At 42.9% G+C, this 14,880-nt stretch overlaps 1 non-coding gene and 3 pseudogenes across 1 annotated transcript; 1 reads left to right on the forward strand and 3 right to left on the reverse strand.

The window, feature by feature from the left end:
• Nucleotides 1-1,419: 1,419 nt before the first annotated feature.
• LOC124048679 lies at nt 1,420-1,598 on the reverse strand (annotated as a pseudogene).
• A 9,452-nt stretch (nt 1,599-11,050) lies between these two features.
• LOC124048695 lies at nt 11,051-11,205 on the forward strand (annotated as a pseudogene).
• Nucleotides 11,206-12,514: 1,309 nt separating this feature from the next.
• LOC124048669 lies at nt 12,515-12,713 on the reverse strand. Its single transcript, XR_006841272.1, has one exon. It is a non-coding gene; the product is annotated as a U2 spliceosomal RNA (small nuclear RNA).
• LOC123994845 lies at nt 12,714-13,917 on the reverse strand (annotated as a pseudogene).
• Between the last annotated feature and the right edge of the window lie 963 nt (nt 13,918-14,880).

Raw genomic sequence — 14,880 nt, forward strand, 5'->3', positions numbered from 1 at the left:
TTCAGGGCAGGGTACTGTGTAGAGGCCGGCTAGTGGTGACTGTTTAACAGTCTGATGGCCTTGAGATAGAAGCTGTTTTTCAGTCTCTCTGCCCCTGCTTTGATGCACCTGTACTGACCTCGCCTTCTGGATGATAGTGGGGTGAACAGGCAGTGGCTCGGGTGGTTGCTGTCCTTGATGATCTTTATGGCCTTCCTGTGACATCGGGTGGTGTAGCTTTCCTGGAGGGCAGGTAGTTTGCTCCCGGTGATGTGTTGTGCAGACCTCACTACCCTCTGGAGAGCCTTGCGGTTCTGGGTGGAGCAGTTGCCGTACCAGGCGGTGATGCAGCCCCCGACAGGATGCTCTCAATTGTGCATCTGTAAAAGTTTGTGAAGGTTGTAGGAGACAAGACAAATTTCTTCAGTCTCCTGAGGTTGAAGAAGCGCTGTTGCACCTTCTTCACCACACTGTCTGTGTGGGTGGACCATTTCAGTTTGTCTGTGATGTGTACACCGAGGAATTTAAAACTTAAAACCTTCTCCACGGCTGTCCCGTCGATGTGGATAGGGGCGTGCTCCCTCTGCTGTTTTCTGAAGTCCACAATCTGAACCCACAATCTGAACCTGAATCTCACACCTAAAGCGAGAATCATATCCCTAGACACCGCTAGGTTCAGAGAAGTGTTTGGCCTTTTAGGAACACATTTCATGTAGTTGTACGTCATTTTACATGACTGGAGACTTTGGCATAATCTTTTTTAATATCACGTTCAAAACAACTGGGAACTCGGAGCTGGGAAATCAGACTACACAGCGTTCAAGACAACTGGGAAATCTGGAAAAAAAAGAGCTCCGACTGGGAAAATTCATCTTGAAAGGTCATCCTACTAGGAATTCGAAGTGGGGAACTCTGGCCTCTTTCTAGCGCTCCGACTTTCCGACCTAAAGATCACTGACGTCATGATTCAACCTCGTTTTTTTCCGGAGTTCCCAGTCATCTTGAAAGCACCATGATCCCTCAGAAATGAGCGAAATGACAAACTGAGAATCCGAGATCAATGGAAACGACCTTCTTGAATCCATCAATAGCCAATGTCTAGTTGTGTGGAGACACATTAGACTACAATATGAGGAGGAAATTGCACGTGACGAATAAAACTAACCTGTACCCCCTCACATTGCCTCGTTATTGTTATTGTGCTACTTTTAAAAAATGTCTTAGAACGGCATTGTTGGTTAAGGAATTGTAAGTAAAATATTACGGTTAAATTGTATTCGGCATATGTGACAAATATAATTTTCTTAGATTAATTGGGTGACTGACTTGACCACCACTGTTGAGGCATCATTGACATAGAATTGCTTAAACGCAATATCCATCATGATTCTGATAAAAGAGCCATCCGGTTAACTTGGTCTACTTTTCCTTCACAATGGCAGGGGGTGCACCGTTCCTGGAGGTACTGCAATACCAGGTCGATGTGTGGAGTGGACGGAGCAAGCCCCTATTCCATCTCCCTATTCCAAAAATCAATTTAATATATGGTCCCCAGATAGGGACGTATCAGATATTAAACTGATAACAGATTATTATTATTTTTTTTTTTAATAATTTTTATTTTCATTTCACATTCAAATACAATTACAAATTTAGTTGTACATAACGTTGTACATAACATGGATACTTACAAACAGTATCAAAAAGTATCATAACAATATAAGAATATCAAAACTCCTAAAAAAAAGTGCTGTTCTTCAGAACCTGACCAGTATTATTGGCCTATATTCAAGATTAACATGCCTCTAACAATCTCCAAAAACAATACAAACAATTCTACAAATAAAAATATATACATATGCCAAAATGCACTCTGGATAAACCTCAGTGTATATAAAATATCTACAAAGGCTTAGTTTACATTCCAATTGTACCTATGTAATACACTTATATATCGGTTCTAAAAACATTTACAATGACGGGTAAATCCCTTTCCATCTCTGTTTGACTGATATGATGCCCCCCTTATCTATTTCGAATTGTATTCTTTTCCAAACTTCCTGTTTTATAAATTGAACCAATCCCATCGGTGACCACTTGAGGTGTCATTAACTGCACCACATCTGGCCTCCCAAAGTTTGGTCTTGATAAGGGACACCAGAGTCACTAATGCTAATAATTGCACCTTTTCCACATTTTTTATTTCAAGTTTGGCAACCCCTTCATAATCAATGTTTTTTTAAATCTCAAAAAATTGTTTACTTTTTCCCCACACTAATTGAGCAAAAGAACATTCCCATAAAACATGGGGAATTGTTTCAATTGCGAAACAATTGTCCCTGGGACAGAATTTATTCAGAGTCAAATTATGATCGTGTAAAATTGAACGGACCGGAAGACGTCTGTGTAAAACAAGCCAATTAAAATCTTTCAGTCTGTTATCTAACCCTTTTCCAATATTCATTTTCAATATTTACCCTGTTATCTAACCCTTTTAATTGTGTCCGTATCCAACTGGAAGGCAATATTGGTAATCTGTCTCTAGGATGACAATTTTCTATTAATTTTTTTGCGTATAGCAATCTGTGATTGATTACATTTTCTTTAACTTTGCAGACAGGGGTTTTCCTTGCCCGTTCCACTATTTTCTTAAAATGTAACGGGATCATTTCAGCTTTTGTCTTACTATTATCCCACTTCACCATGAACCTTAACGGTACAGACAGCCAGAATTAGATTAAAATGTGACATAGGCAAGGTGAAGTAATGAAGGCAGAATGTCCGCCTTCAGCACTAACACCTTCCCACTAAAAGATAGTCGCCTCACTTTCCACAGTCCCAATCTTTTATTTATCAATAATAGTTTTTCTTTCCAATTAAACATGTCATCTTTCATTTCATTTCCAAAAGATATGCCGAGCACTACCATTGGTCCTGTGCACACTGTCAAACCACATAACTGATCCGTTCTCCATTTCCACTGTCCCAAATATTTTATTTCTGTTTTATTCTTGTTTATATTCGACCCAGACGCAACAGAGAATTCATCAATGACTTTGATACTCTTTCAAGCTCAGGTCGTCTTGTAAATATAAAACTGTGTCATCCGCATATTGCGATATTTTTATCATATCCCCTCCAGGTAAAATGATGCCTTTGATGTTATAATTGGTCCTAATTGTGCATGCGAACGGTTCAATATATAAAACATACAATAGAGCAGATAGAGGGTCACCCTGTCTGACACCTCGTAATTGCTTGATAACATTTCCAATATTCCCATTAATATTTACCCTGCTACCCACATTACTATACAGAATTTTTACCCATTTCATAAAATTATTTCCAAACCCACATTTTTCCATAATTCTAAACAAAAACTAATGGTTTACCATGTCAAAGGCTTTTTCCTGGTCCAAATTCACAGTAATGGCTGGCAGGTGCCTTTCCTCTAAATAGGCTTGAACGTCTCTGTGCAATTGTAAGTTCCAGGTTAATCTGCACCCAAATCATTTGTTGACTTCTGTGATCAAAACCTCTCCCCCACCACACCACATGTTTGGTCTAAACCAACAACATATGCCATGGCAGAAGATAGGCGATTAGTTACGGCTTTGCTTAATAATTTATAGTCGACACACAACATTGTTAAAGGTCTCCAATTTGCTAATGTCTTGGTCTCCCTTTTTATACAGTAGAGAGATTACCACCTCACACATCGAAACTCCCATATGCTCTAAACCAAATATACCTCTTAACACTTCCAACAGATGACATCCAATTATATCCCAAAAAACGATGTAAAACTCTTTAGAGAGCCCATCCACTCCTGGTACTTTATCTTTCATGCTCTTCAGCGCAATATGAATTTCATCTAATTTCAATTCCCCTTCTAATTGGTCTCTAATATCTAAAGGTATCTGCACATCCACACATTTTAAAAATGTAGTCCCTTTCTCATAATCAATTGTTTGTTTTTGAAATAGCTGAGAAAAGTGGTGTGTAGCGACACCAAGCATGCCATCTCCATCCTCAACCATCTCCCCATCTTGGTCCAATAAAGCCAAAATAGTCCTCCTCTTTCCCCGTGATTTAATTTGCTTGAAAAATGCTGAGCACTTCTCATCATTTTCCCATTTATCTTGCTGACTTTTAAAAATGAAGTCTCTAGCTTTCTTTTCAAATAATGTGTGTTACTTTTTCAGCAGGATGCCCAATTTGTCTTTATCTAATCCACCACCATTTACATTTCCTTGGATGTGTAGATCTTTTAGTTCATTCTGCAATTTATACAATTCTGTGTGGTTATTACATACTTTGTCTTTGCAAAAATTCTGAATAAAAATCTTGATTCTTAAAACCTGTTAAGACTCCCATTCCTGTGCGGGTAGCGTGACTACAGCTCAAGCTCATTACCATAACGCACAATGCGCAAAAATATTCCTAAAAATATTTAACCTCCACACATTAACAAGTAAAATAGCTCAAATGAAAGATAAACAAGTTGTTTATCTAGCCAGTGAGTCAGATTTATAAAATGTTTTACGGCGAAAACATAGCACATATTTATGTCAAACCACCACCGCAGACATAGCTCATTAGCATAGCCAAGTAGGAAAAAATATGCAATCAACAAACGCAGGATTAAAAGAAAAATCATTTCACTAACCTTTTGAAATCTTCATCAGATGACAGTAATATAACATATTACACAGTACATTCATTTTTTTTTCAATAATATGCTATATATATCCATAAATCTCTGTTTACAATGAAGCATCGTTCAAAAAAATGCTACTAAAATGTCCGGAGAAATGACGATAGCTCCGGCAGATAACGTCAGCTAACAAGGAATACACATCATAAACTTTGACTAAATATGCATGTTTTACATATGTATAGGAAGATACACTTATTCTAAATGCAAACGCTGTGTTACATTTATTTTTAACGTTACAGTTTGCGTTTACTAGGCTATAATAGGGAGTCGGCGCTCCAAAATGTAGCATTCTGGCTCCTCTATCTTGGAGTCGACAGAAACCCAAAATTAACACAAAAATATTCCCTTACCTTTGCTGTTCTTCCATCAAAAGACCTGGAAGGAATTATACTTACCAAAAACAGCCTTTAGTTTTCAAGTCTGCGTCTTTCGGTTCTCAAAATAGCCTCATTTTGGTCAAAATGTAGGCAAAATTCAAGTGGATGCGCACCAAAATGTCGAAAATATATATTATAAGTCGAGTAAACTTGTCAAACTATGTTCATAATTAAGCTTTAACATGTTATAAAGGTGTACAGCAATTGTGAGGATGAAGAGAAACACACACGTCTTGTCATTGATCCTGAAGAAAAGAGAGAGCGGGAGCAGAGCGCGCATAGAGGTGCACTTTTTTTTGGCGTGACCAAGACCTTTCGGCACGCTCAACGTCTCGTGAGCGCGCGATTCACACAATGAGAAGCCCCATAGAAAGCAGGCTTCCCGCTGAACACGTAGAAACTGTTCTCAGAGCGGTAGCCTTTTGGGAAGTGCGTTTAAGATGACGTCAAAGTTAGGGGCAACTTTTTCCATGACAAGAGAGATTTTGGGAGAATGCATGCCCTGACACTTCTGCTTTACATAGAGACAAAATTTAAACGGTTTTAGAAGCTTTAGAGTGTTTTCTATTCGATAATATTTTTATATGCATATATTAGCAACGTTTGAACATTTTTTTATCCTGTTTTATATGGGTACCCAAATCCTCCAGAAGGGGCAGTAAACCGTGGTAGCCTTAACAGGTTAATTTTGTGCTCTCCCACCACTCTATGACAGTGGAATAAAAAGGTTTCATAGCTACACAGCCCTGGAAAAAAGACCTAAAGCTTGTCCCAAAAGTTTTGTCATGTAAAATGCCGTTATTAATTTTCCAATACCCTTTTCCAAACTCAATTGTTTTTAATTCTACTGTCACAGGCAACTGTGGTCCGAATAAAAGACCGGTGTGACGCCCGAGGAGGACACACGGAGTTCACGCGGAACAAACAGTTAATCTATTCGGCTCCTCGAGCCCCTGCTGTTTCCCCAAGTGAAACCGGGATCATCTGCATGCGCTATTCTATAAGTATCAACCAAATTATATTTACCTATAAGACTTTTTACAAGATGCCCGCCTAGATTACCTCGGTCATATGACACATTAAAATCTCCCCCCATAAACACCTGTCTGTTTGTCATGAAAATAGCGTCTAGGTCGTTAAGCATTTCCCTCCTTTCCTTGGGTGTCGATGGTGCATATACATTTCTAAATCTAAAACATTTACCCTTCCAATCGATATCTACTATTAAAACCCTCCCGTGTACTGCCGAAAAACTTCCTACTATTTTTAACTCCCTATTCCCACATAGAACACCAACCCCCTGTAGAATGCACCCCTCCGACACTCCACCTCGACTCTCCCTGAACCCATTCCCGCGTAAACCTCTCCACGCCATTTTGATCTTTTAAATGTACTTCTTATAAAAAACACACAGAGAAGCGAAAGGAGGACAAATGGGAAAAAACAGTCGCCCTTTTAACTGGGTTCCTAAGCCCTCTAACATTGATGCTAGCTAGGTTAATAGACGACATGAGGTAACGAGGGAAAAAGACAACTATCTAAATATGACATTATTTTCCAAACTCACTTTAAGTACATTAACTCATTAGGCGGCCTGTCTGGGAAACGGTGGTCTCCAGTCGGAGGACTGTCCACCAAGACAGGGGTCGGGAAAACACTGTCCTCCTCCTCATGCTCCCCCTCCATCTGCGTGGGTGCTGGAACCCCACTGGGTGCCAGACCGCTGCTCTCGATGGAGGCCGCGCCTGACAGGGATAGCAGAGTCTCCTCTGCGCTGCCCAGGTTTCCCTCGCTTTTCTCCTCAGACTTCCCGCTTTCAAAATAAATGAAGAGATTCCCCCCCAAAGCGGACTTCTCCATCGCCTCCATGCGGATGAGTGGGGAAACAGGGCTCATCTGCTTCCTTTTCACCGAGCACTTTCTCCTCTCTCTCACCGTTGTCCAGCTCTCGGTAGCCACGTGCGCGGTGGGCTCTCCCTTCTCCTCCTCCACTTGCTTATTCCAACTGTCCAACTGCTGTCCGCTTCTCCTCTCTCCTCGTGAGATGATGATGGCGTCTCACTCCCGCTCTCCTCTGACTCTCGCAGTTCTCTCTCCATCACTAGCTCATCCACAACCTCATCAATAGCGGGTAGTTCCATGCCTTCTCCCTCATCTGGTCTTTTCCCGCTCTGCGCTCTTTTCCCGCTCACCGCTCTGGCGTAAGAGGGGACTGCCTTCGGGCAGTGACGGAACAGGTGGTCCTCCGAGTTGCACAAACTGCAGCGCTTGGGCACGGTGCAATCTCTCATTGTATGTCCAATAGTCCCACAGTTTCTGCACCTTGTCTGTGTGCAGGCATCTGCAAGGTGTCCGTACGTGCTACACTTCCTGCAGAAACGAGGCTGTCCAGCATACATGAGGTAGCCCCTGTCTGCACTGATGGAAAAAGAAGCAGGAGGATGGCAGTATCCATCATGGCCGCTCTCGTCCTCCTTTAGCAGCACACGAAACTGCCTCTTCCTTGTCCAGATGCCTAGGGCATCCTTAATGTCTCTCACTCCAGGCAAGATGGTCACATACCGGCTGAGGTAGCACACTAACGTTTCTTCAGTGACCCATGGGTTGAACATATGTACCGTTAGCACCCTCATATTGTGCCTGCACATGGACTCAACTTTAAAATCCACGAGGGCGGGTGCTGTCGCGTTCGCACGGAAGAGCCCTCTTACTTCCTCCAGCCGGGTGATGGTGTAGAAAGACACATCGTAGAACTTCTCGGTGTGTTCTGTTGCAGGCAGTGCACATCGTCTGCTGTCAGGCGTAGAGGTAGAACTTCCTTTCCAAAACGAACTCTCCATCAAATGTTCCTTTCCTGTCCAAAAAATCAAACTCTCTCTGAGACAGTCTGCTAACCTGCATTCTCCTCCTTTACCTCCTCTGAGACAGTCTGCTACACCTTAAATTGAACCTGCGCGTACTCTCCTCTGAGACAGTCTGCTACACCTGCAACGTGGTACTCTCCTCTGAGACAGTCTGCTACACCTGCAACGTGGTACTCTCCTCTGAGACAGTCTGCTACACCTGCAACGTGGTACTCTCCTCTGAGACAGTCTGCTACACCTGCAACGTGGTACTCTCTTCTGAGACAGTCTGCTACACCTGCAACGTGGTACTCTCCTCTGAGACAGTCTGCTACACCTACAACGTGGTACTCTCCTCTGAAACAGTCTGCTACACCTGCAACGCGGTACTCTCCTCTGAGACAGTCTGCTACACCTGCAACGTGGTACTCTCTTCTGAGACAGTCTGCTACACCTGCCAATTCCTGAATAAGAGATTTTAGGAGCCCATCATAAGAGAACCAGTAGAAAGTGAGAATACAGCCTGGTCCAACAATGGGCTGGTTGTTCTCTGAACATCCTTCTGTAAAAAAATTGTGAAGAAATAGTTCCTCAAGAAAGATTGTTTTTTATTCACAAGCACTGGTGGTAATCTGAGTACAGCAAAACAATGTCTGTCTTCATTCGGTCAATCCACAGACATCTTGGATATCTCAGTTACAATCACATGCTTCTGAAACTTCACACGAGATACAACTAAGATGATAAAAATCAAGAGGATGCAGGCTGCTTCTCCATTCAATTAGAATTCTAAAAGTTATTAGTAAGACGAGAGAGATTCAATATCTCGCAGATAAAAGCACAGTTTTGCAGGCCACAGCCTGTCTGAAAGCACAACATCTATTATCCACTTATGTTTGGATGTTCAGGGAATACAAGAGGAATTATACTTAAAAGGTTGATTTAAATTGGTAGATAAGTGATTGGGTATTGTTGGGCTCCCGAGTAGCGCAGCGGTCTAAGGCTAGAGGCGTCACTCCAGACCCTGGTTTGATTCCAGGCTGTATCACAACCGGCCGTGATTAGGAGTCCCATACAGTTGGCCCAGTGTCGTCCGGGTTTTGCCCGGTCAGTAGGCTGTCATTGTAAATAAGAATTAGTTCTTAACTGACTCGCCTAGTTAAATAAATGAGTCGAGAGGAGGAAACAAAAGAAGAGGATAAATAGGAAGAGGTTGGACGAAGATGAGGAAGAGGAGGTGTGGTGAGCTTTAGTGTTAATACTGGAGAAAGGCCTGATGAGGTTATTCTAGTCCTATACCTCCATCGTGAGTTAGGAGGAAGAGGAGGTGTGGTGAGCTTTAGTGTTAATACTAGAGAAAGGCCTGATGAGGTTATTCTAGTCCTATACCTCCATCGTGAGTTAGGAGGAAGAGGAGGAGGTGTGGTGAGCTTTAGTGTTAATACTGGAGAAAGGCCTGTCCCAGTCTCCTCTCTATATGTACCACTAATGTAAATGTAAATATCAAAACAGATACCAAACATTAAGAAACTATAAGGAAGAGAAGAGTAACTGCAATGAAATAAACCAGAGACCTGTGGAAAGAAGCCCCCTGATCTCCTCGTGACCGCCAGCAGGGGAGGACACAACACCTCAGCTCAGGACACAACACCTCAGCTCAGGACACAACACCTCAGCTCAGGACACAACACAACGCCTCAGCTCAGGACACAACACAACGCCTCAGCTCAGGACACAACACAGCGCCTCAGCTCAGCTCAGGACACAACGCCTCAGCTCAGCTCAGGACACAACACCTCAGCTCAGGACACAACACCTCAGCTCAGCTCAGGACACAACACCTCAGCTCAGCTCAGGACACACCTCAGCTCAGCTCAGGACACAACACCTCAGCTCAGGACACAACACAACACCTCAGCTCAGGACACAACACCTCAGCTCAGCTCAGGACACAACACCTCAGCTCAGCTCAGGACACAACACCTCAACTCAGCTCAGGACACAACACCTCAGCTCAGCTCCTGCTGTAACGGGTGGACCAAAGGCCGATTCCACCAAGCTCTGGCTCACCCTCACGTGTCTGAAGGACGCACTGTGGTCCTCTGACAACTTGTTGGTAGGGAAACACATGGAGACCACCCATCAGACAGTGGCCTTGATAGCTATGGAAGCCCTGAGGTGGTACGGACAAAATAGAGCCTCGACCCCAGACAAAGCATCACCAACACCATCTCAGGTCCCGGCCTGACAGTGCTGCAGCGCCGAGGGGAGGGATCTCTTCTGGGCCCTGAAGGATGGGGGCAGAGTCGATTCGGAAGAGCAGGAGGAGGCAAATGTGATAAGGACTCACCTCGTTCCTGCACAAAGGAGAGAAGACCTCTTTATTAATAAAGGTACTTTTAGACCGTTTACATGTCTTTAAAAGGTATAGTCTTGTTTGAATCATAATGTCTTTAAAAGGTATAGTCTTGTTTGAATTATGTCTTTAAAAGGTATACTCTTGTTTGAATCATAATGTCTTTAAAAGGTATAGTCTTGTTTGAATTATGTCTTTAAAAGGTATACTCTTGTTTGAATCATAATGTCTTTAAAAGGTATAGTCTTTAAAAGTTTTGAATCATAATGTCTTTAAAAGGTATACTCATTGTTTGAATCATAATGTCTTTAAAAGGTATAGTCTTGTTTGAATCTAATGTTTGAATCTTGTTTGAATGTCTTTAAAAGGTATACTCTTGTTTGAATCATAATGTCTTTAAAAGGTATAGTCTTGTTTGAATCATAATGTCTTTAAAAGTTTGAATCATAATGTCTTTAAAAGGTATACTCTTGTTTGAATCATAATGTCATAATGTCTTTAAAAGGTATACTCTTGTTTGAATCATAATGTGCACATTTGAAATGGCTTTTTTACAGATTGGATATGTTTTAAAAGGTATACTCTTGTTTGAAAAGTAATCTAATGTCTTTAAAAGGTATACTCTTGTTTGAATCTTAGGGTGTTTTATTGTTTTAATAACATGTACTTTTAACATATAATGTTTCAATGCAGTTTTTTTATGCATATGTCATTTTAAAGTGTACAAATGATTATGTTACTAGTATGAGCTATTTTAAGAAACCCTGCGACAATAACCATTTTTCCAAAATAAAATAAATCTATTCTTATCAGTTTAATATCTGATATGTCCCCTATCTGGGGACAATATATGAAATGGATTTTTCCATTATTCAGAATTCTGATTGTGTGCCGTCATGATTCGCTTGTATGAAATTTGGAGCCTCAAGCTTCAGGCTTCTGTAGGGCTAAACCTGCCGAGCTGAAAACATGCGATTTAGAAGGGTTCGATTATACGCCCAGGCTTTTATTTTACAATTAGTATCAGCAACGATCTGGAGCCATCTGTCAGTAATACACACATACATTTATTTTAGCGATCATTTTGGACATGTAGCCTATTGTAATCATTATGGAACTATGTAGCAGGTTAAACCTGGAGCCTGGCGCACGGTTCATGGCGACTGGACTGTTGTCATACAGTTCCACGATTAGTGAGAATGAAAGTAGATTTGTAGGATTATAGTTCAAACACTATTGGACACTTTTCCTCCACATTCCAATATTTCATGGATGGAACTTGAATTATGACAACTTTCAGTATGAAACAAAACAGTGCATGTTTTATTCATCGATATACAGTAATTCGTGAGTAGATAGATGCTCTCCAACCCAATAGGCCTATTGGTATTTTATGTGCATGATATGAAGTTTATTGTAGTGACTGACTAAGCTTAATTGTAAAAGTATGCCTCAACAGAGCCATGTTTGCTAAAGTCTATTATGCTGAGCACACATGTAGTTAGGCAGCCAGGACAATAGGCCGGGACCACTCCGTAGGACGCATTGTCGGTCTAGCTCTCACTGCAGTCCAGTGCCATGGACATCTTTGAAGTTTGGCCTCTAGTAATTCAGGAGGGCAACTCTATAAAGGCCTCCTCACAATGACCTTATCATGCAAGGCTCTACAGACATATTCAAAAAAGATATAGGCTATTTTTATTTCCTACATTATTTGTGTTGATGATGTACTATGTAATGAAGTCGAGTGGTTCAACATTAAAATGCATTTTGATTGAACACATAGTTCAGCTTGAACAAGGCGACGGTCGGTGGAAGTCTGGCGCCACCAAGTGGACAATTATTTTACCTGAGATATTTTGTAAAAGATCAAATGTTGTGTGTCAATATTGTTATCTGCAAATGGTTTCCTACACCCCTATTTGATAGATTATTATTCCAGATTAGCTGTAAATCTGGTTTTATTAGAATCATTACGTTAGAGCAAGTCTGTCAATGATGCCTAGAAAGTAGTGCAAGTGAGAACAGGTGTCTTCTTCTGGAAGTTTTGTTGCATTTCCTTTGAAAACAGCTCATCTGTATTTTTGTACATCATTTTATACACATACAAAAGGCATGAAATCGTCAAGGCCGAGTGGCTTCACCACTTTCTAGGAATCATTGACAGACTTGCTCAAACGTAATGATTCTAATAAAAGTAACATCCGGTTAACTTCGTCTCATTTATATTTACAACGGAAGGGGGTGCACCGTTCCTGGAGGTAATGCAATACCAGGTCGATGCGTGGAGTGGACGGAGAAAGCCCCTATTCCATCTCCCTATTCCAAAAATCTATTTAATATATGGTCCCCAGATAGGGGACGTATCAGATATTAAACTGATAAGAACAGATTTTTTTATTGTGTTTTATTGACACAATTCCTTTAAAAACAGCTCATACATTTTTTACATCATTTACACACATCAAAACGGCAACAAAGCATAAAACACAGCATTTGAAAGTTACATTTAAATTTGTTAAAAAGTACATGTTAAAACCAATGAAAACAACCTTGAATAAAAGTACTTTCTTTGTAAAAACATCAAATCTGTAAAAGCCATTTAAAATGTGTGCTGGTGATCTAACAAAGGTAAAACATGTTAAAAAGCCACTTTGTTAAAAAGCTTTCTTCAGTCCCTTGTACAGGAGCGGGGTGAGTCTTTATCAAGCTCACCTCATCCTGCTCTTCTGAATAGATCATCGTCCCGTCCTTCGGGGCCCAGAGGAGATCCCTCCCCTAGGCGCATCACCCTAGGCGCCGTGGCCGCCGGGACCTAGGGTGTTGTGGGGGACCCTTCGCCTGGGGTCGAGGCCCCCTTCCTTTCGTACCACCCCAGGGCTTCCGTGGCTACCATGGCCACTGCCTGGGCGTGGTCTTTACGTTTTTCGCTACCAGCAGGTTACGGGAGGACCACAGTGCTTCCTTCAGGCACGTGAGGGTGGGCCAGAGCTTGGTGAAGGTCTTCGATGGAATGGGCCTTCGGCCCACCCCATACAGCACGAGCTGAGGTGTTAGGTCCTCCCCTGATGGCAGACACGAGGAGATCAGGGGGCCTGCTTCCTTCCACAAGTCCCTGGCGGCTCTGCACTCCCAGAGCATGTGCCTCACCGACTCTTCTTGGCCGCAGCCTGGTCGGGGGGGACGCGGATGTCCTCGCCATGCCCCGTGAGTGCATAACGGCCCTGACCGGGAGGATCTCGTGGGCGACCATCCAGGACAGGTCCCGATGCCGATTCAGGAGAGCAGGATGGGCCACGTTGCGCCAAACCGTTGTGGGCTCACCTATAGCGAGCCCGCGCACTGGACATACTGGTTCCCGCTCCTGCACAAGAGAGAGAAGAGAGCGGTGTTTTGTTAAGACCGTGACTGTTTCAGTTTTTTTTTTTTTTTTCCAGTTTAAAATGTCTTAAAAACTTCTGGAGCTGGACGTAGGGGCGGGGGTAGCAGGAAAGAGACCGGGGCTCGCAGGTCGACTGGGATCAGCCTCAGAGTCCTGAGGTAAGATCCCAGCCAGAACCGTGCGAGGGCCTGAGTCTTGTTGTTGACCGGGGAGGTGGCAAGAGTCAGATGTAACGCTGTGTAGCGGCTGCCCAGGAACAATCAATTTGTAAGTCGCTCTGGATAAGAGCGTCTGCTAAATGACTTAAATGTAATGTAAATGTAAATAAGTAGAGGTCAGGCAAGCCTTTCCCCCCCCCTTGGACCTGGGCCTCTTGACCACCTCCCTCCTCAGCCTCTCCCACTTGTCTCCCCACAGGAAGTAAAAAAGCATTCGCTCCAGGTCTAAAATACTCCTTCGTGGGGGGATAAAAACAGAACTGATTAATAAAAGCACAGGTAAAATCACAGCTTTAATGATTAAAACCTTGCCCTCAAAAGTCAGCTGTCGTAGTCCCCAAAAACCCAGTCTCTGTCTTACAGTCCCCAGGATTCCACTCCAGTTACCGCTCCCTCCTCCCCCCCGGTCAAACTTTACCCCCAGTACCCTTATGTCTGTCCGTTTAACTGTCAGAGGTAGTCTGGTCAAGTCTGGGTCTGCCCACGGTCCAAAGAATTGGGCCTCTGTTTCTGTTCAGTCTCGCCCCAGAGGCCTCGTCCATACCAGTCAGTCCTGTCCAGAGTCCTGTCGAGGGATAAAAGGTCGGTACATAAAATGTTGACGTCGTCCATGTAAAAGACTCACTTGGCGGTCATCCCCCCACTCCCCGGGATACCCACCCCACTGATCCCTTGGTCCCTTCTCAAGACCTGTGCCAGTGGTTCAATACAGGCCACGAACAGAAGAGGAGATAACGGACAGCCCTGACGGACGCCGCAGTGTACTCCCACTGCTTTTGACAGATGCCCATTTACAAGGATTTTGCTGGTGATGTCCCCGTACAGCAGTCCCACCCAAGCTAAGAACCTGTCCGGGAAACCCATTTTTTGCAGTACCTTAAAGAGGTACTGGTGCGAGACCCGATCAAAGGCTTTTTCAAAATCTAAATTTAGGACTACAAGCCGCATTTGTCCGTCTCTCACATAACAGATGGCATCTCAGATCAATATCAGGCTGTCCGTGAT

This window comes from Oncorhynchus gorbuscha, linkage group LG01, assembly GCF_021184085.1.
Source record: "Oncorhynchus gorbuscha isolate QuinsamMale2020 ecotype Even-year linkage group LG01, OgorEven_v1.0, whole genome shotgun sequence".
In the NCBI taxonomy this organism is placed as follows: Eukaryota; Metazoa; Chordata; class Actinopteri; order Salmoniformes; family Salmonidae; genus Oncorhynchus; species Oncorhynchus gorbuscha.